Source organism: Chiloscyllium plagiosum, chromosome 34, assembly GCF_004010195.1.
Source record: "Chiloscyllium plagiosum isolate BGI_BamShark_2017 chromosome 34, ASM401019v2, whole genome shotgun sequence".
Lineage (NCBI taxonomy): Eukaryota > Metazoa > Chordata > Chondrichthyes > Orectolobiformes > Hemiscylliidae > Chiloscyllium > Chiloscyllium plagiosum.
In genome coordinates this window covers 37,182,731-37,205,318 of record NC_057743.1, presented here as the reverse complement: position 1 = coordinate 37,205,318, position 22,588 = coordinate 37,182,731, and the positions used below count along the sequence as shown (strand labels likewise).

Sequence of the window (22,588 nt, the reverse complement as noted above, 5' to 3'; positions counted from 1 at the left end):
TCGCTTTTTTTAGATTACATTACAGTGTGGAAACAGGCCCTTCAGCCCAACAAGTCCACACCGACCCGCCGAAGCGTAACCCACCCATACCCCTACATTTACCCCTTACCTAACACTACGGGCAATTTAGCATGGCCAATTCACCTGACCTGCACATCTTTCGACTGTGGGAGGAAACCGGAGCACCCGGAGGAAACCCACGCAGACACGGGGAGAACGTGCAAACTCCACACAGTCAGTCACCTGAGTCGGGAATTGAACCCGGGTCTCTGGCGCTGTGAGGCAGCAGTGCTAACCACTGTGCCACCGTGCCGCCCACTTGTACCCTTCCTTCCCATCACCTTGACTGCTCACTGAACATCTACCTATCTATCTATCTGCAAACTATCTCAGTGACTACACACTTTCTGTCTTGAAATGATAAGTATTTGCTGTCACACTTTACTATCAACATTTAGAATGGAAAGTCCCCAAGTAAATACTGTAATTATACTGGCACGACCCTCAACATCAAACACGTGCATTTCACAATCAACTTGAACCAAATTGAATGACTGGGGATGTTTTCTGCATATAGCACTGTTCCTTTATCTCCTCTTGATGAATGAACTGTATCATTTTCTCCAAAAGCAAACCGTTCACCAAAGATTAATGACTAACCGGTTTGCCTAACAGTAGAACTTCACAAACTATTGTTGATCCTCTGTAACAGTTTCTTGCAGCCAAACACAGTAGCATGTCTGACACGTTGAGGATGAGAGAACAAATATCGTTCTTGAACTTTTTAAAAAAAATTCCCTAATTAAACAATCTTTCACTGAGGCACTTTTGAGGCTTAAGGACTTTTAAAACAACAATGTATGCGAACCAGAAAATGATGAAAACTTCTGAGCAGATGATGAGGTCATTTATTTTTCTGTTTTGTAAGAGTATTTCTCAATGGGTAAGTAGCCAGCAGTCAGAACCCACAACTGGGGAAAGTGATGATACAACAGAGTAACTCGCTGAGAAAGTTTAGACAAAAGATCATGAGAAATAGAAAGGGGGTAGGCCATTCAGCTCCTCAAGCCCTATCCTGCCATTCAACAGATTTAGGACTAGAATTAGTTTTATTGTCACATCCTCAAGTAAGTACACAGAAAAGTTGACAAGTCGCCACTTACAATGTCATCTTAGGTACAAAGGTACCTCGGTACAGATTCTTAAGTACAAATGTTAGGGGAAAACAAATTAGAAAAATAAAGAAAGAAAAAGTCCGAGATTACAGATTGTACAAATAAATTGGAAAAATTACGAAATAAAAAGTATAGAATAACAGTCCTTCCATCTCAGTCCACACCAGCACCTATTCTCTAGTCCGGGTCGGGCCTAACCCTGAAGCTGTCAATGGCGGAAGACTGCTCTGGAATCATCTTGAGGCTGGAGATCCACGCCGGGCTGAGGGACCAGCGCACTGGGCCGAGAGATCACCACACCAAGCTGAGAGACCACCACACTGAGCTTAGAGACCACCGCATCGAGCCAAGAGACCACACACCAAGCAGACAGACCACCGCACCGGGCCAAGAGGCCACCTCATCGGGCCAAGAGAACATCACACCGAACCAAGAAAACACCACACCAGGCCGAGAGACCACCACACTGGGCTGAGAGACCACTATGAGAGACCTGATCCAAGAGGCTCCTGGCTGATCTGATTGTGGCCTTAACTCCACTTTACTGCTCCCTATAACCTGCATCTGCTCCTTCATCAAAAAGCTGTCTGATCCAACCTTGAGCGTACTCAAGAATAGAAACAGAAAGTGCTGGAAAAACCCAGCGGATCTGGCAGCATCAGTGGGGTGATAAATAGAGTTAACGTTGTGGTCCTAATATGAGTGTTCTTCAGATAGTTCTCGACACGTTAACTCTGTATCTCTCTCCATTGGTGCTGCCAGATCTGCTGAGTTTCTGCAGCAATTTCTGTTTTTGTTCCTGATCTCCAGCATCCACAATTCTTTGTTTTATTTGACTACATTACAATATCAGGTATCTCAATGCTTCTAGTTTCACAAGAATCTACATCCCATATAAATGAGTAAAGTCTCTAATACTCTGCGCTAATTCATCACTTATCCCGATGAACCACAGATGTTTCTGAATGCACAGACGCCTTTAACAAGAAATGAAACCATAAATAGCTGGAGGTCTGGCAACTTCTGTGGAGAGAGAAACAGAGTTGATGTTTTAAATCCACTATGCCTTTTCTTCAGGGTTGAGTTCTGAAGAAGGGTCATTGGATTCGAAATGTTGACTCTGCTTTCTCTCTCCATGGATGCTGTCAGACCTGCCGAGTTTTTGCAGTGATTTCTGTTTTAGTTTTGTTTTGCAGAACAGAACATCTCAAGCTCTACAATGCGGGGAGGGGGCCAGAGTGGGAGGTCTGGCTTTGTGAACAGTTGACAAATCTGCTTTATCTTGTGGAAGCTGGTGTTTGTGTAGTTGCTGGAGCAGTCTGTTCTGGGTAGCTTGTGGTACAATTTGTGGCGCCAATGAAATGTGTAGAGGACATTCTCTCCTGAGAAAAGGCGCCTTGAAAAATGACCAGCTGGCCGGTTAAAAGCAGAGCGTTAAACAGCACCAACACACACATCAGAATCCACAACAGGTAAATTATTCAGTGTTATGGACAATTTGTCAGGATACATGCACTGACTGCTACTGTAAAAAAACATTAGCAACACAACTCAGCAATTTGGACAGAATTAATACTGCTGTGATGTACCTGTGTTACAAGACCATCATTATTCCTTTAGAGTTGTTCCATTTGCATTGACAAATACGAGCTTATCGGACAGTAATGTACAATGAGAGATACAACATTACTGAATACCTTGTCCTGATCAGATTAATTACATTGTATAACACTTGAAGCCAGCATAAAATCACAGAAAGAAAAATGGAAGACTTGCATTTGTATAACGCATTTAATACCACAAGATGTCCCAGAGTGCTTTACTGCCCAGGAAACACTTCTGAAATGTGGCCAGTTGTGTGGGGGATTCAGCAGCCAATTTGCACACAGCAAGTTTCCATAAAAAGTGATGGTCTGCTTTTTGTTCAGGTAGACTGAGGGATAAATATTGACCAGGACACCAGAGAGAAACTCCCGGTCTTCTTAACAGTGTTGGGGACGCTTTACATCCATGGACAGGGAGAGAGGTTGAATGAAGCATCCAAATAAAATAAAACAACAGCACTGCTGCTCTCCCTCAGTGCTGCATTGCAGCGTCAGTTCAGATGTCTGAGCTCTAGGGTTGGAGAGGGGACCTGAACCCACAGCCTTCTGACTCAGAGGTGACAGTGCTACCCACTCAGCCACAGCTGACAGAGAAACAGCGCTAGGCTGAATTTCGAAAGCAGAGAGACAAACTAAAGCAACCGGGTCAGGGGAAGCTGCTCATCAAACTAATAAAGGCAAAATATTCAGAGGCTAGAAATCTGTAACAAATGCAGGGAATGCTGGGAAAACACAGCAGCATTTGAAGAAGGGTGACTGGACCCAAAACGTATACTCTGTTTCTTTCTCTAGAGATGCTGCCAGACCTGCTGAGTTTCTCCAACGCTTTCTGTGTTTGTTGCACATGTAATTCCCAGCTGAAAACAATTTTACAAGGAACAATCGTGGACTTGCTGCTTGTGTAATTGTAATTGAATCAGATTCACTGAGTGGAGCTGCTCACGCCCTCACAGCAGCGACATACTTCACTTGTTCTGCTTTTGTTTACTGACTCCTCACAATCGTTTTCACTGCACAAACTTTATTGCTGGATCCTTTCAAACTGCAAATTAAACCAGATCGCAAGAAGAGAAGGAAACCACCAGGCAAGGCGCAGCTACAAAACCTCAAACAACAACAACTACACCTTCAAACTGTTACATTTATTTTCTGCAGGAATGCACTGCCATTGGCTGCATCACACACAGCCAATCAGTTCTGGTCTGTTACCCAAGGAGTCCCACACACAGGGAAAGGACCAGCTCCCCACTCTCACTAACACATGTCACTGACCTGCCCAATGTTAACCAAGGCACGCTGATAAGCAACATCCTGCCTATCACTCCAATCTCTGTAAGAGAAACCTAACAATGTGCCCTCAATGTGCCCTTCTTACAACTTTATATTTTCCTAATCGACCTATTCAGAGACTAGGATCCAAGGACACAGTTAGAATAAAGGGAAGACCCCTTAGAATGGAGATAAGGAGAAACTTCTTCAGCCAGAGAGTGGTGAATCTAAGGAATTCGCTGCCACAGAGGGCTGTGGAGGCCAGGTCCTTGAATATATTTAAAACAAAGGTAGATAGGTTCTTGATTGTCAAGTGGATCAAAGGTTACAGGGAGAATGGGGTTGAAACAACTTATCGGCCATGATTGAATGGGGGAGCAGACTTGACAGGCCGAATGGCCAGATGTCTGCTCCTATGTCTTATGGTTATGACTCACCTCTGGAGCAGGTGGGTCACAAACTCAGTCCTCAAAAGAAAACTGCTGGAGATCACAGTGGGTCAGGCATCATCCATGGAGAGAGAGGAAGCTGGATGAACAGTGTACATCTAGTGCTACTGAGAAATAACTGGCTTTTGATATTTTCGAATCAACCTGTTCAGGGGTGTTATTACACACCTTTGCAGCAGGTGGGACTTCATCAGGTAGTTGTGGAGCAGGACCATAAGACACAGAATGTAATTTTTTGCGATAAATTCTGTGTCTGGTGGCCTTAAGTTCCACAACCACCTGACAAAGGAGCAGTGCTCAAAAAGCTAGTGCTTCCAAATAAACCTGTTGGACTGTAACCTGGTGTTGTGTGATTTTTAACTTTGCCTTGCATGGGACATAAAGCTTGGATGAAAATAGACTATAAAACAGGTTTTCCCAAATACAGACCAGCTTTATGTCACTTACAGCAAATGACAGATACACATTACAAACTTTTAAACAAGAAGCTGTGACTATTAGTTCAAATTAAGATAGAATTAGGAGCAGAAAAACACTGTGGGTTTTAAATAATGTCAAAAACAATTGGAATGTTCTGCTGTGAAGTCTTTGACCTGAACTGTTAACTGTGTTTCCATCTCCACAGATGCTGCCAGATCTGCTGAATATTTCTGGAATTCTTCTGCTTTCATTTCACACCCAAGTAATTTGCTTTTGTTCAAAGCAGAAAACTTCTATATTGAAGCAAAGTAAACATTCGAACGGTTTCCAGTGAGCGACTGGAAATGGGCAGCACAGTGGCTCAGTGATTAGCACCGCTGCCTCCTCAGCGCCAGGGACCCGGGTTCAATTCCAGCCTCAGGCAAATGTCTGTGTGGAGTTTGCACATTCTTCCCGTGTCTGTGTGGGTCTCCTCCGGGTGCTCGGTTTCCTGCCACAGTCAAAGATGTGCAGGTCAGGTAAATTGGCCATGCTAAATTGCCCACAGTATTCAGGGGTGTGTAGGCTAGGTGCATTAGTCAGGGATAAATATAGGGTAGGGGGAATGGGTCTGAGTGGATTACTCTTTGGGAGGATCAGTGTGGATTTGAGCCTGTTCCGACACTGTAGGGATTCTATTCCCAAAGACCTGGATGGAATAGCAATATACTTCCCACTTACTGTCCTGACTTGGAAATATATCACTGTCGCTGGGTCAGAATCCTGGAATTCCCTCCCTAAGGGCAGTGTGAGTCAACCCACAGCACACAGACTGCAGTGGTTCATGAGAGCAGCTCACCCCCAACTTCTCAAGGGGCAACTGGGGACAGGCAATAAATACTGGCCCAGCCAGAGATGCTCACGTTCCATGAGTGAATAAAGAAAAGTTATTTTTTAGGGAAGAGTGTAAGCACAATGGAAGTGGCCTAGTGGTGTTATCGCTGGACTATTAATCCGGAGACCCAGGTAATGTTCTGGGAACATGGGTTCAAATCCTGCCACAGCAGATGGTGGAATCTGGATTCAATAAATATCTGGAATTAAGAGTCTAATGGTGACCATGAATCCATTGTCGGGGGAAAACCCATCTGGTTCAACAATGTAGTTTAGAGAGAAAACTGCCATCCTTACCTGGTCTGGCCTACATGTGACTCCAGACCCATAGCAATGTGGCTGACTCTCATTTACCCTCTGGGCAGTGAATGCTGGCCTAGTCAGCGATGTCCTCATCCCATGAATGAATATAGAGGGAAAAATAAAGGAGCTCAGAGAAGGTTTACTGGACTAATAACTGGAATGGGCAGATTGCCTTATGAGGAAATGCTGAACAGTCTCAGCTTATCATCACTGGAGATCAGAGTCAAAAAGTGTGGTGTTAGAAAAGCACAGCAGCTCGAGGAGCAGGAGAATCGACATTTCGGGCATAATTCTTCATTAGGATTGGGGGGAGGGGGCTGTGAGAAAAATAGGGGGTGCGGCTGACGAAAAGATGGATGGGAAGGCAATAGGTGGGTGCAGGTTGAGGGGGGTGATAGTGATAGGTTGGAGTGGAGGGTGGAGCGGATAGATGGGAAGCAAGATGGACAAGCAGGACAGTTCAAGAGGGTGATGCTGAGTTGGAGGGTTGGATCTGGGATGAGGTGGAGGAAGGGGAGATGAGGAAACTGCTGCAATCCACATTGATGCTGTGTGGCTGGAGGGTCCCAAGCTAGAAGATGAGGCATTCTTAAGAGAAGACTTGACTGAGACATACAAGATCCTGACGGGACGGATATGCAAAGGATGATCCCTTCTTTGTGGGAGAATCTAGAACTAGGCCGAGGGGCTGCTACTGTTTAAATAAGGAATAGTCCGTTTAATATAGAGAGAAGGGTTACCCCCTGTCAGGCGGTCATGAGGCTTTGGACCTGTCTCCCTCAGAAAGCAGCGGAAACAGTCTGTGAATATTTTTAAGGCAGAGGTAGATAGACTCTTCATGAACAAGGAGGTGAAAGGTTATCGGGGAGATAGGCAGGAATGTGGAGTATTCAGATCAGCCGCGATCCTACTGAATGGTGCAGCAGGATTGAGAGACAGAGTGGCCAGCTCTTTATTCCTTACTCATAGATAGCGAACTAACACCAAACATAAAGGGCCCACACAGCTAAAGGCAAGACCACCAGGGATAGAATGATTTTTAAAAAAATGTCCAAGGAAGTATAGTTCATTATGTCCGAGTAGTTACAATCCTTCTGGAATTATCGGATCAAAATTCACAGGATAATGCTCAAGAAGCTCAGACGCTGTGCAAAATTGAACCTGCCAGCTTTTCAACAGTGAGAACATGCAACAAATTGCCAAGATGGCACATAGCAGACTGTGGCTCCTGAAGGAGGCACATGGTCGGAGGCTTTACCAACAGGAAACAGCACCAACCTTACTTGCTCAGAAGGAGACAGGAGTCGTAAAATTCCCTGGTATCGTCACCACTCATTTGGCTTCCTGCTCAGACAGACTCACGCTTTGGACTGGCATTTTCTGAGTCTCTATATCAAAATTTAAGAAAAATTTGGTCAACGTGGCTCCATCCAAAAGTTGAAATATTATCCAAATGAGTCAAATATTATTCCAAGATAAATGAGCTGCCTTCACTGATCTCAATCACTATTGCTCACTTCAGTGCAGTACAGTTAGATTGGGGAAGCAAATAATGCCTCTTAGAAAGACGGAAAATAGAAACAGGATGAGGCTATTCAGCCTCCTGAGCCTAGCCCACCACTCATTAGGATCATCACTGATCACCTTGTTCCCACATATCCTTTGATCCCTTTAGCTCCAAGTGCTATATCTAATTCTTTCTTGCAATGATACAATATTCTGGTCTCTACCGCTTTCTGTGGTGTTGAATTCCACAGGCTCCCCACTCTCTGAAATTTCTCCGCATTTTAATGTGGGTGGCACAGTGGCACAGTGGTTAGCCTCACAGCACCAGAGACCCAGGTTCAATTCCTGCCTCAGGCAACTGTCTGTGTGGAGTTTGCACATTCTCCCCGTGTCTGCGTGGGTTTCCTCCGGGTGCTCCGGTTTCCTTCCACAGTCCAAAAAAAAATGCGGGTTAGGTGAATTGGCCAGGCTAAATTACCCGGAGTGTTAGGTGCATTAGTCAGAGGGAAATGGGTCTGGGTGGGTTGTTTTTCGGAGGGTCAGTGTGGACTTGCTGGGCCGAAGGCGGTAAGTAATCTAATCTAAGTGGCTTAGACTGTAATCCCTTGGTTCTGCACTCCCCGATCATTGGAAACATCTTTCCTGCTTTTATTCCGTCTAGCCCTGTTAGAATTTTACAGGTTTCTATGTAAAACCCCCCCACTGTTCTAAACTCCAGCTGAACTTGACTAATTCGTTCCTTGTATTCAGATCTAAACAACTTTGGAATTCGTTGGGATACAGTTAAACTCTGTAATTACATAATTCAATAAAAAGACTAAAAGCTGCAAACACTGAATGCCAAAAATGAAATGGAAATATTTCACAGGTACATAAGAACATAGAACACAGAAGAGTACAGCACCGTACAGGCCCTTTGGCCCTCGATGTTATGCTGCCCTTTTACCCTATTCTAAGATCAAACTAACCTAAATACCCTTCATTGTACTGTCTTCCACATGCCTATCGAAGAATCGCTTAAATGTCCCTAACGTAACTGACTCTACTATACTGCTGGCAGTGTATTCCATGCACTCACATAACAGTGCAAAGGACTCTTGTGCATAGGGGTCTGTCCCATCCTCTGGGACAGAAGGATCCTGTTCAAGTCTTACCTGCCCCTGAGCTGTGCCATAACATGTCTGAACAGTTCGATGAAAATAGTTTTATTGAAATGGTGAGAAAATGGTTTAAAACTTCAGATGTCAACAATATACTTTGTGACCTGAAACATTGAGCTATCCTTTTCTTTGTAAATACTGTTAGACTTACAGTGTGCCTTCAGACTTTTCTGTTGCTGTTAATAAACAGGATGTCAAAAAGGACAATGCCCCTGTCCAGAGGGAACAGCAACTGCCCAGCTGTTGCCCAGTGCCAGCTGGATAGTTTGGCATGTGAGGAACAGGGCAAAGATGAATCCTCCCTGATGAATCCCTTCTCAAGAAGCCTGGCTTGTGATCAGGACAGATACTGCAGCCCTTTTATACACTGCAGCCCCTGAGAGAAATGGTAAGTGAATCTGTCCCTGACGCCGGCCTCAAAGAAAGGATTTGGATTAGGAGATCTGGCAACCTTGCTGTTATATTGAACAATGGCATGGCACCGTGAGTATGGATCTGAAATGCCAGTGCAGACTAACTGTCCAACTCATGGAGTCACAGAGTCATACAGCACGGAAACAGACCATTGGGTCTAACCAGTCCATGCTACACTAGACCCACCTGCCTGCGCTTCACCCATATCCCTCTAAACCTTTCCTATTCATGTCCTATCCAAATGTCTTTTAAATGCTGTAACTGTACCTGCATCCATCACTTCCTCTGGCAGCTCATTCCACACACAAAACACTCTCTGTGCAAAAATGTTGCCCCTCATATCTTTTTTAAAGCTTCCTCCTCTCACCTTAAAAATATGCCCCCTAGTTTTGAACCTAGAGAAAAGACCCTTGTCATTCACTTTGTCTAAATCCCTCATGATTGTAGAAACCTCTTATAAGGTCACTCTTGAAGTAAGACTTGAAATGCCAAGTTTAATTGTTCTTAATTCATTGATTAACAGCTTACCAGAGCTCTCCCTGCTGCATCAGTACAGAGCTTATGTGTGATATACTGAGAACCAGATCACCATTACTGCACTGTTGTCAGGTCAAAATCGTGTTCTCCCAGCACTGTGAGTGTACCTGTACTGACTACCCCACCCTGCATTCCCCAGGACTGCAGCAATTCAAGAAGGCAGCTGACCACCACCCTCTCCAGTTAGTGACACCCAGGTCCCCATGAACAAATTTTAGAAATGGAAAGTTAAAAATTGTAACAGAGACTAAGTAAAAACATACCCACACTTACAAGCACAGAAATGAACGAGGACACTAGAGAGGGTGATCCTGCTGTTTTGCAGGTGGTGGTGGTGAAAGCTTTAAATTGTTAATGCCCCACCTCCAAACCATACTCTCCGTTCCCTTTTGGGAATAGTAGATCCTCCTTTTCATTGTACTGAACAGTGTGCGTCTAAATGATCTTCAGGCACAAAGGGAAAGGAGTTCCTCATTGCACAGCACTGGAACCCATCTCTTTACAAAACGCTGAACTGGTCTGGATCCTGTCACCATGGAGACTCAACAGAGACGACTGACTGAACTAACCATTCACCATGGCAACAGCAACTCATCACAGCAACCCTGTTGGGTTGTGTTTCAAATTACACCCTACAGAGGCAACACACAATGTATGTCTAAATCCTTCAAATTAAGGGAAACAAAATCAAATGCCACCATCAAACAGCAAAATAAAAGAGTATGGTGAAAATCCTTGCATATAGATCTTTCATTGAGTGGTGTTATTCTTGGACTGTTAATGAAATGCAGATACCTCACCAGGTGGAGTGTTCATGCACGTATCCTATGAAAGACAAATCTCTGAGAGTTTTTTTCAGGCTGTAAGTTGACTTTTATTCGCAATGTCACTCAGCTACATTTGGCAGAAACCGATGGTGGTGGTGGTGGTGGTGGTGGTAGTGGGGGTGGTGGTGGTGGTGGTGGTGGTGGTGGGGTTTGTCCTGACTGGTGCAAACAGGACAAACATTTCCACCTTTTTGCAAACCACAGCTCGTTCTCCAATAACACGCGTTTCATTAGCACAAATTCGCTGTAACACGACTAACAAATTAGGGACACTGTTTCTAGTGTGTGAACCTTTTAAAGCACGTATCGGTTATAACACAATTCGGACCCCATTAGTTTAAATAGTGTTATCATCACGCGATTTTCTTAGACGACGGGATTGCACAAGAATGGAGATACTGCCATATAGCAGAACTGACTGTAAACAAAACACAGGGTGCAGTCCCAATGGCAATACCTCAATCTATCTGAGTTCACTTGCCAATCCATCAGCACCTTCTTCTCTTGCAGCATAAATTGGTGTTCTGTTTGAGACTTGGTATTCTTGCAATTCTATCCTGATGAGTGCAAGACAAAAAGCCTTGACAATGTCTTCTTTCAGCAATTTTCAAGTTCGGAACCTCTGAGCAACTAAATAGATATTTACAATGAAGTCAATTCATTAATGTCTCCAGGACCACACTTTGATTTCTGAATTTTTTTTGGGTTTTGACCAATGGAAAACCTGGAGTGCACTTTTACACAAAGTATTTCAAAAATAATCATACTTTTAGGGCAAAAATTGTGGGGTCGCCTTTTATTTGAGAGTAGACGGCTCTGTATCTTACAAAAATGAATGTGTTATGATATTCAAAAACACTGGACATCTGCTGCAAGATGCATTTAAGTGACCAGCACTTTCCTGTAAATCTCGCTGCTGCAGGGAATTTTACAAATTCTGAAGTATTTGTAAAATTCTTGGCTGCATGTCATTTGGAAGTCCAAAGTGATACTTTCACATGGAGGATTACTGGAACATGGAATGTTTTGCTACAAGTGACTACTGAGTCAGATTATATCTCATTTAAACATTGCTGGTATCTGCTCACTCTCAAGACATTTGTAGTCAAAATGGTATCTTTATTGTAACAGTATTGCAAATACAGGATTTCTGGTTAAACTTTCTCTGAAGGCTTTGGCAGAATCAAAACTTCTCAGTCTGGAAAAGGGACATAAATGTCCAAATACGTATCGGCTGCCTTGCATTAATCTCTGGAGTACATTCTTAAAGGTACTACCATTGTCACACATATCAAACTACCACTGCCCTGAAAGAGCCATCTACAATTTGCATTTATAAATATTTTTAGTCAACCTGTTCAGAGACGTTATTACACACCTCCAGAATAGAGGGGACTTGGATGGCGTTGTGGTTCAGTGTTTCGTACTGTTCCCTCATAGCCACCAGGGAACTGAGTTCAATTCCAGCCTTTGGCAACTGTCTGTGTACAATTCACACAGTCTCCCTGTGTCTGCATGTGCTTCCTCCCACAGTCCAGAGATGTGCAGATTAGATGGATTGGCCTTGCTAAATTGCCCCATAATGACCAGGGATATGTAGGTTAAGTGTGTTAGCCTTGGGAAATATTGGATTGTAGGGCAGGTGGGTCTGGTTGGGACGCCTTTCAGAGGGATGGTGTGAGCTTGATGGGCCGAATGCCTGCTTCCACACTAGGGATTCTATGAACCTGTGCTGCTGTGGTTCGGAGGTAGAGACACTACCATTGCACCACACGGTGTGATTCGATGCACAACAGTATGCATGAATGCTGCTAGAATTGATTGGCTTCCTTAATTGCCAATGCACAGACAGTTTGTGACAAGACACGTACACAGTGTCTTCTGCAAAGGTGCAAATTCAATAAAGGCAAAGAAAATAATCGCCAGCATATTTTGCGTCAAAAGTCCAGACCAGCCAAGAGTATTTAAAGCTGTTCTTCATAAATATGCTTGCTGGTTTTGTGCAGTTTTAAGAATAGCCCATGTTTGCTTTACATGGATGACAATGTGTGTAAGTGTTTACAGGGTATCGATGCTACAAATTCAGTTGACATGAAATGGTTCTGGCTTCATCCAAGCACTAAACTTGTGCAAGTGTGAATCATAAGTCAGGGTCAGACTGACCTTGAAATTCAGTAGAGACAGGAAATTAGAGAGCGGGGTGGGAAGACCAAGAGGGAGAGGGGACCCTCCAAGGGGTCTCACTCCAGTGTTAGATTAGATTCAAACACAAATTCTAGCTCCTCTCAACATAGAGCGTTGATGCACAGCAAAACCACTTTAAGACAATGGTCTTACTGCATCTAACCTACTCCTCTTCCTCATTTATACATGGATGTGGAGGTGCCAGTGTTGGACTGAGGTGGATAAAATCACACAACTGTGTGACATTCTTACCCACTGTGCGAGGAAGAACATTTTAATGAATTGGACTTCAGAAAAACCCCCAGGTCTTACGGGGTGGTGGAGGCTGATGATGGAGCGTCTCCCCCAAGACTACCTCACAAATATGGCACACCACAAAACAGAACAGTTTTACAAGACGTGGCAGCCCTTCCTAAACTATATTGACGCTGACTTATCAGCAATGTTAATCAGGGCCATGGTATCGCCGTGGGAATCAGTATGGGTACCCGTGGGGCCCTAAGAGAGGGAGAGGCTGGGGGAAATGAATTTGAGTACAATGACTCCCAGGGATGGGAGCCTCAATGGAGGTGTGATGAGTGAAATAGAATAAAGTCATGAGACATAATTTAAGTTAATTTGAATTTAGCTTAATTTAATTTGTTTATAGTTTAGTTTAAGTAGATACGTTTGTTCTGGTAGAATAGTAGGTCGTTCATTACTAATAGTATCACGTTATGACTTTATTGTACTGCCTCTACTTTTCTGTTTTTTGAGGGGTTTTTTTGCATATAGATGTTTTGTAAAAGATTTTAAAAGGTCTCTAATAAAAATATTTCTAAAAAATAAATCACACAACACTGGGTTATAGTCCAACAGAGTTATTTGGAAGCACTAGCTTTCGGAGCACTGCTCCTTCATCAGGGAAAGCGTATAATTCCAAATAAACCTGTTAGGCTATAACCTGGTGTGTGATCTTTACCTTCACCTACACATGGCATCATCTGAAAACACTCAGTCAGGTTCCCCGTGATCACTGCCAAGATTCTCTCACCAGCCACGTGTTTGGTCCCTGCACTGCATACCATTACTCACACTGACTATCCAACATCCTGGAAGGAGCAGAGTTTCCTAGAAATTAAACATTAAGAAGGCCCTAAGCTTTTCCGGAAACTCTGTTTCCTGACCACACTTTCCAACCTTCCCTCAAGCAGCTCTATGGACCTGAACCAGGCAGTTAGAGCCACGCTGCTGCATCTGACACCACTGCTCTGTTCCTGCACCATGACTCCATTCTCCTTCTTCCCCTGGACCTGGCTCAGCTCAGCTAAAAACCACATCCACATCTTCAATACCTCAAGATTCAACTATTGCAGCCCACCCTGGCTGGTCTCCCACCTTCCAACCAACAGAACCATGTGCTCCATCCAAAGCTCTTAATCTACATCAGATCCCGTTCACTCACCAGCTGCCTGCTTGTAGTCCTGACTCCCTGACAAGTTTAATGTCCCCGTTTTCAAATTCACCCGTAGCCTCAGCTCCCTGCCCCCTAATATGTGATCTGTCCCATCCTTCAATTCCAACTTTTAAGCCACTCAAGGCATCTGGTGCCTGGGTCACATTCATTCTCAAATCCTTGCCATAAACATCTCTGTCTCTCTCATCTCCTCAAAGTATCGTCTAATCTACCAATTCAAAGATTTACCTCTGGAGCAGGGGTGTCCTTTTTGTATATTTTCCTGATCTACCAGTTCAGAAATGTTATTACACAGATCTTGACCCAGGCCTCCTGGATCAAAGGGAAGGACACTACCACTGCACCACAACAGCTCTTCTCTTCCCCTCTGAGAATCTTCTTAAAATCCAGTCCCACATTTGGTCACCTGTCCTGTGAAATGTCGATAGCTTGCTCATTGTATTAGGTTAAGCAGGTGAGGGATGTTGTTTAACTGAGTACCGAGAGCAGGCTAGGACCCTATTGTGGTCCAGTGGTAGTGTCCATTTCCCTGGTCTGAGGGGCTCGGGCTCAGGTCCCACCTGCTCCAGAGGTGTGTAATAACATCACTCTGTTGATTAGAAAGTATCCAAGAGAGATTGTTGGGACTGAGGGTTGATGGATCAGAAGCAGACCTATGTCATCATTTTCTACTCAACCCATTTCAAGATGCTATTACACACCTCCAGAGCTGGTGGGACTTGAACCCGGGCCTCCCAGTCCAGAGATATCACCACTATACCACAAGAACCCTAAAGCAGACGTATGGAATGTTGCATTCTGTGAATGAACCAAAAAAAGACTTTGCAACTACTTTCACACTTCATTATCTGTCTTTGGATCCAATTAACATGATAATATATATTTTCCAATCATGTTCCAGCAGCACGATTTTTCAAGATAAAGGTGCTACATGAATGCAAGTTATTGTTACAGTGATTTGCAAGCCCGATCCTAGCAGCCATGTGGTCAGCAAAAAAGGGAGTGCGATTAGAATCGGATAGTGTTAAACGTTTAATTAGTCCATGCACACACAAACTCAATAACAGGAAATAAAACTGCAGAACAGAAACTCACAGACACTGCACTAAGAAACATAAAAAATAGCAGCAACTCAACAACATCCCCCCCCCCACCCCCCCACCAGCCCAACTCCAATCCAACCCTTGTCACACATCAGCCAGCAGTACTGTGAGAACAACACCCTCAGTTAAAGGTCTTCACTCCTTGAAGACACTATGGGAAATGCTGGGCCATGCTGCACAAGTCAACAACAGATGGAAGGAACTCCTTCCTTCCTTTGGGTTCACTTTACACTTATTCACAGAGTTAAGCCCAATCTGCAGAACCAGTTTAACACTGAAAGCAGTTCTTTCAACTACTCTTATAGTCTCAGGGTCTATAAAACTGAACATATATTGATTGTCCTATAAACAGCAACAACATTGCTCTATTGCAAAAACAGACGCCATCAAAAACAACACCAATCAATCCACACACAGTGACAACTCAAGTTTAAACTCTCTGCGTGCCCAAATAACTAAAGTTCCCAGCATGGCACCGCTCAATCCCCACAGTACAGCACCTTCTTCATCACTGCTCACTGCCACACCAGCCAAACACACTCTCACAGGGACATCTGTTCCTTAGCTAAGATCTGATGTCGGTAATCCCCAAAACAGTCCTGCTATTCTTGGCAGAAGCATTATCCCTTAGGGGAGCAGTGGGTAAGGGCCTGCAGTCGGTTGAATGTTCCTTCTGTGTTCAACAGGTCCTGGTGAGGGTTTGAACCTGGTGCTTCTGGCCCAGAGGTACGGGCATTACCACACAACTTCCATAACCCAATGGAGTCCAGTGCGTTCCCGCTGACTGAGTTCTCCTTTGATTAATGGAATCATCTTCCGTGTTTTATGGTTCAGTTACTTTAAGATATTTTGAACCTACCTGCTCAGAGATGTTCCAACACATCTGGAGCAAGTGAGAGTGAACCTGGACCTTCTGCCTGAGAGATAGGGACATTACCACTGTACCCCAGGATACTAACAATAGGATAAAGAAAGATCTGGAAAAACAGTCACGTTGAATTCCCCTCTTCTCCTGAATACTGATGAATGTAATACTGAGTCCAAATTAAACCCCTTTTCCACAAATCAGCAGTGCAGATTTAATCAGTCAGGAATTGACTGAGCTTTCAGGTAGGATTTCAATATGGAATTGAATATAGGAGTTGGATGTATAGATGCATAGGTATAGGATGTCATGTTGAGGTTGTACAGGACATTGGTGAGGCCTCTTCTGGGGTACTGTGTCCAGTTCTGGTCACCCTGTTACAGCAAGGATATTATGAAACTGGACAGGACTCAGAAAAGATTTACCAGGAAGTTGCGGGACTGAAATTATAAGGAGTGGCTGGACAGGGGTGACCTTATAGAGCTTTATAAAATCATGAGGGACACAGATAAAGTGAATAGCAAAGGCCTTTTCCCTAAGGTGGGAGCTTTCAAGAATAGGGAGGCATCTTGTTAAGGTGAGAGGAGAAAGGTTTTAAAAAGACATGAGGGGCGACTGTTTGACACAGAGAGAGGTTCGTGTGTGGAATGAGCGGCCAGAAGAAGTGGTGGATGGGCGTACAGTTACAACATTTAAAAGAGATTTGGATAGGAAAGGTTTAGAAGGATATTAGCCAAGTGCAGGCAGGAGGGACTAGTTCAGTTCGGGATTGTGGTCAGCATGAGTCAAAAAGGGTAGCACTGGAAAAGCACAGCCGGTCAGGTAGCATCCGAGCAGCAGCAGAGTCAACATTTTGAGCATAAGCTCTTCATCACAAATGCTCAAAACGTCGACTCTCCTGCCCCTCGGGTGCAGCCTGACCAGCTGTGCCTTTCCAGCACCACACGTTTTGACTCTGATCTCCAGCATCTGCAGTCCTCACTTTCTCCCTATTACGGCCAGCATAGACTGGTTGGACCGAAGGGTCTGTGTCTCTGCTGTATGACTCTGTAACTGGATAAATGGTCGAAGGGGAGGTAGTTTCAGGGAAATGGGAAAAGGGGCAGGACAACAGGACCAAAGTAAAACAAAGGGCAGTGGATGCCGGCAATCTAAAACAAAAACAGAAACGCAGCAAGTCAGACAGCACCAGTGGGAAGAAAGCAGAGGTAATGGTTCGAGTCTGGTGGCTCTTTGTCAGTTTCTCCAGCTATTTCTATTTCTGTTGCAGGCCAGCGGGACTCAGCGGCTAGCACTCTCATGAATCAAGATGGGCCGAAGGGCCAGCTGCTGAATTGGATCGAGCTTCACTGATCTGCTGTGCAACTTGAGACAAGAACCTTCCGACTCAGCTGAGTATTGACAACTAGGGCCAAACTGACAGCTGCTTCAAAAAGACAGAGCTCGGGAGAATAACAGGAAACCGGTCACGGGAGGATACGGTTGAAGAGTCTGGATGACGGGGTTTTAGGAAGTGGGCACAGACTTCACCAGATTGAGATGCTTTGGGTGATGCAAGGCAGTGATGGTTAATGGGTGACACTGATGTGAGAGCCTTGCAGCACACGGTGAGGGCATTTGGCCCAGTGTTGCCGGTGCTGGCTCCATTGAAATGGCCATTGAACTGGTGCCATCCCCTACTGTTTCCCCATTGCCCTGAGGATGATAGCAGCCCTGCCGCATAAGAACATAAGAAACAGGAGCAGGAGTCGGCCATCTGGTCCCTTGAGTCGAGAGTGCGGTGCTGGAAAAGCACAGCAGGTCAGGCAGCAGCCGAGGAGCAGGAAAATCAATGTTTCGGGCAAAAGCCCTTCATCAGAAAAGCCATTCCTGATGAAGGGCTTTTGCCCAAAATGTCGATTCTCCTGCCCCTCGGATGCTGCCTGACCTGCTGCGCTTTTCCAGCACCACACTCTCGACTCTAATCTCCAGCACCTGCAGTCCTCATTTTCGCCTAAATTGTCCCTTGAGCCCACTCCGCAGTTCAACAGAATCATTTTGTGGACTCAGCTCCACTTACCCACCTGCTCACTATAACCCTTAATTCCTTTACTGTTCAAAAATCTACCTTTGCCTTATAAACATTCAAAGAGGTAGCCTCAACTGTGTCACTGGGCAGGGAATTCCACAGATTCACAAACCTTTGGGTGAAGAAGCTCCTCCTTAGCTCAGTCCGAAATCTGCTCCCCGTTATTGTGAGGCTATGCCCGCTAGTTTGAGTTTCACCCACCAGTGCTTCTATCTTATCTGTTCCTTTCATAACTTTATATGTCTTTATAAGATCACCCCCTCATTTTTCTAAATTCCAATGAGAATAGTCCTAGTCTGCCCAATTTCTCCTCATAAATTAACCCTCTCAACTCTTGGAACAACCTAGTGCACCTCCTCTGCACCCGCTCCAGTGCCAGGACACAGATGGTGTTATGAATGGATGCCCCCAAACTCCAGAAGTGTTCAATCACCTTGGGTAATCCCGCGGTCTCCTCTACATTAGGAAGACAGGACGCCTACTCGCAGAGCGCTTCAGAGAACATCTGTGGGACACCCGCACCAACCAACCCCACCGACCCGTGGCCCAACATTTCAACTCCCCCTCCCACTCTGCCGAGGACATGCAGGTCCAGGGCCTCCTCCATCGCCACTCGCTTACCAACTGACGCCTGGAGGAAGAACACCTCATCCTCCGCCACGGACTCTCCAAACCCATGGCATCAATGTGGAATTCATTAGTTTCCTAATTTCCACTCCCCCCCAACCTTATCCCAGTTCCAACCTTCCAACTCGGCACCACCCTCATGACCTGTCCTACCTGTCAATCTCCCTTCCCACTATCCGCTCCTCCCTCCTCTCCGACCTATCACCTTAACCCCCCACCTCCATCTACCATTGCACTCTCAGCTCCCTTCCCCCCATCCCCACCCCCTCCCATTTATCTCTCCATCCCCAAGGGTCACAGCCTCATTCCTGATGAAGGGCTTTTGCCCGAAACATCGATTCTCCTGCCCCTCAGATGCTGCCTGACCGGCTGTGCTTTTCCAGCACCACACTCTTTACTCTGATCTCCAGCATCTGCAGTCCTCAGTTTCGCCTCCTTGGGTGAGCCTGACCCCACTAGGCTGGATCTGAAAGGGGAATTGCCCAATAGTGGCAGTCAGTCAGGATGTTAATGACAGAACCTGGCAGTGCTGCTCTATAACGTGGCAGCGATGTGCAACAGGTGGCAGACAATACCAGCTGGAAATGTGGTTCCCACGAGTGCCCATTTTTCACTTCCCTCTCCTCCTCACCAAAAAAGAAGAAGTTAAACAGGGTGGTTCAGGAACTCATTCGGAGGTTCGGATTGATTGCACAGAAAGGCAAATTGCAAATCAACCAGAAAGACCTGGTAAAAGACCAGGAAGCACGATCCTGGCTGGGCCACCGTGTATCTGGAGCATGCTTTGCAGGAAATCAGAGTGTAAAACAGTGCTATTAATTCACATCATCACCTTCTGCTCAATGTGAGTGCTCCTGCAGTTGTTTGTTGCACCATGCAACACATATCAACAGTGTGGTTCTCATTGTCAAACTGACATCAAAAACAAAAGCAACCTGCACAAAAGCATAAACGTGCTGCTTGTAAAATGGACAGTTCTGACTCTCTGTCACAGGCTCATATTCAATGCCGCTCCAACTCATGAACCAAAATTTAACCTCGGTACTTCAACAGGTATCTTCATGCATGCAAACTGAAGTGGAGTGGGGTAACACCACTTTGTTTATGGTCTGCAAATTGTTGAGCATTTATGTTCTATTTTAAGCTTCATTCTTGGGATGGGGTGTGGGGGGCCAGGCCTGCACTGAATGGCAGGCCTCCTTTCTGGTGAGAAAGTGGTGCTGAACCACTATGTGGATGTTGGCAAGTCAGGAGTTTGTAATTTCAGCACCGCATTGACGGAGGAGTGGTGATATGTGTCCAAGTTGTGTGAAATGAGCTTAGGAATAAACTATTTATAGAATAAAATCATAGAATTCAACAACACAGGAGGTTATTCAGCACCTTATGCACTTAGAGTCATAGAGATGTATGGCAATGGAAACAGACCCTTTGGTCCAACCTGTCCATGCCGATCAGATATCCCAATCCAATCTAGTCGCACCTGCCAGCACCTGCTAATGCTTTGAAAGATTGTTCCAATTAGTGTAATGTGCTTTTCCTTTTCCCATAATCCCATAAATGTTTACCATTAGCTATCCTGCTGAAAGCTATCAACTCTTTATTCAGATCACAAGAACTCACCATCCTCCAGTTTGAATCCTGTCACTGTTGGCATGTGTGAGACCATAAGGAATAGGAACAGGACCCCACGAGCCGGCTCCACCATTCCGTTCCTCACATCCACTCTCCTGGCCTTTCTCCGTAACCCTCGTTTCCCTGACTGATCCAGAAACTCTCTCTTGCAGCCTTCAATATTCACAGCCCCCACAACTCTCTGTGGCAAGGAGTTCCAAACACCCTGACAGGAGAAATTCTCAGTCGAGAGTGTGGTGCTGGAAATGTACAGCAGGTCAGGCAGCATCTGAGTAGCAGGAAAATCGATGTTTCAGGCATAAGCCATTCATTGGGAATTCCCGATGAAGAGCTTATGTCCGAAACATTGACACTCCTGCTCCTTGGATGCTGCCTGACCTGCTGTGCTTTTCCAACACCACTCTCCAGCATCTGCAGTCCTCACAATCTCCTGGAAGAAATTCTCAGTCTCATATTGGCACCCCTTTATAAGAGGGTGCCCTCTGCTCCTAGACTCTCCCATGAGGGGAAACATCCTCTCAGCATCTCCCTTGACAAGCCCCTCAAGAATCTGATATGTCTCAATGAGATCAGCTCTCATTCTTTTAAACTCCAAACAGTAGAGTCCGAATCTTTGCCAGGAAGCCAATCCCTGTATACCAGGGATCATCCTAGCGATCCCTCTCTGAAAAAATGAAATTATACCTTTGCTTAAATATTGAGACCAAAACTGTAAACAGTCATCCAGATACTGCATACCCTTGGCCAGTTGCAGTAAGATTTTTCTACTCTTATATTCCAACCGGGTGCTCCGGTTTCCTCCCACAGTCCAACGATGTGCAGGTCAGGTGAATTGGCCATGCTAAATTGCCTACAGTGTTAGGTAAGGGGTATGGGTGGGTTGCGCTTCGGCGGGTCGGTGTGGACTTGTTGGGCCGAAGGGCCTGTTTCCACACTGTAATGTAATGTAATCTAAAAAGAAGAGGTATGTAGAGAAGAGGTATGTAGAGAAGAGGTAGTGGGTTAGTATAGGTTAGGTGGGCTTGGATCGGCGCAACATCGAGGGCCAAAGGGCCTGTACTGCGCTGTATTCTTCTATGTTCTGTAATCTAAAAAATCTAAACCCTCTTGAAGTAAGGGCTGATATTCCCTGATTATCTGCTGTGTCTGTGTGCTAGCTTTCTGTGTTTCTTGTACAAGTATTGCCAAGTCCCTTTGTGATGCAGCCTCCTGCAGTTTGTCTCCATTTAAATAATACTCAGTTTTTTTGTTCCACTTTGTGTACCTTGCCTTGAACACAGTTCACCTTTAAGGATTGTATGTGCTATATGTAGACAGTGTTGTGGCCCTGCCTTTTAGTAGGCAGCATATATAGAGAACAGTGGGGACCATAATGAGTGATTCAGAACTTGTCAAGCCTTTTGCTGTTTTAAACCAACCTACAGGGTTAATCAGTCCCTGATGAGCGATGTTTTCAATAACATGACTGTCTCAGCCCACTTCAAACTTTGAGCAGAATTGTCTCTGAGGCTGACTGGCAGAGTCGATCGAAGAGGCTGCAGGGTGAGGGTCTGAAACCAGAATCCCAAGTTAATCCAGTACATGGTGAAAGCACATTGTCCTCCAGAAGCAACAAGAATCCCAGAAATGCTCAAAAAGCGCCAAAAGTAGGAAACTTTCCAAGGACCTCTGTTCTGCTATCTCCAACTAAAGGAACATGAAAATTCACGGTAGAGCAAACAGCTTTTACTGTCACCTGCCAGCCACAGAAATCCTTGAGATCCTGGTTGTTTACATTAAATGGGCTGGGTGTATCCTCTATTAACTAACAGGAAAACAGACCGTGGTTTATAATTAGGGATTAGTGAGATACCAAGTCTGCCTACTCCCCAGTGCACAGACCTCCTGCAGTCAGGAGCCATCCAAATGCAGCACTCAGAACAGAAAGGCCACCATTTCGCACATGTACAGATTTGCACATGTTCACTGTTTAACAGCAGGGCTGCAACTGGAAAGGTCTCTCAGTCATAATGCTGCCTCACGGGTAAACCTCAGCCCGTAGTCCCCAACAATGGGAGTCCCACTGCATAGCTGCTCAGCAACAGAAGGAATCATGCAGGTTTACTTTGAGAAA

General features: G+C 45.1%; 1 protein-coding gene across 1 annotated transcript in view; it reads right to left on the bottom strand.

Annotated features, from left to right (window-relative positions):
• Nucleotides 1–22,588, bottom strand: part of pik3cd (phosphatidylinositol-4,5-bisphosphate 3-kinase, catalytic subunit delta) — a 222,697-nt gene that overhangs the window by 148,687 nt on the left and 51,422 nt on the right. Inside the window, exon 3 of the mRNA XM_043676186.1 lies at nucleotides 7,372–7,481. The gene's annotated coding sequence lies outside the window, so the exon portion shown is untranslated. The remainder of the gene's footprint in view (nucleotides 1–7,371; nucleotides 7,482–22,588) is intronic.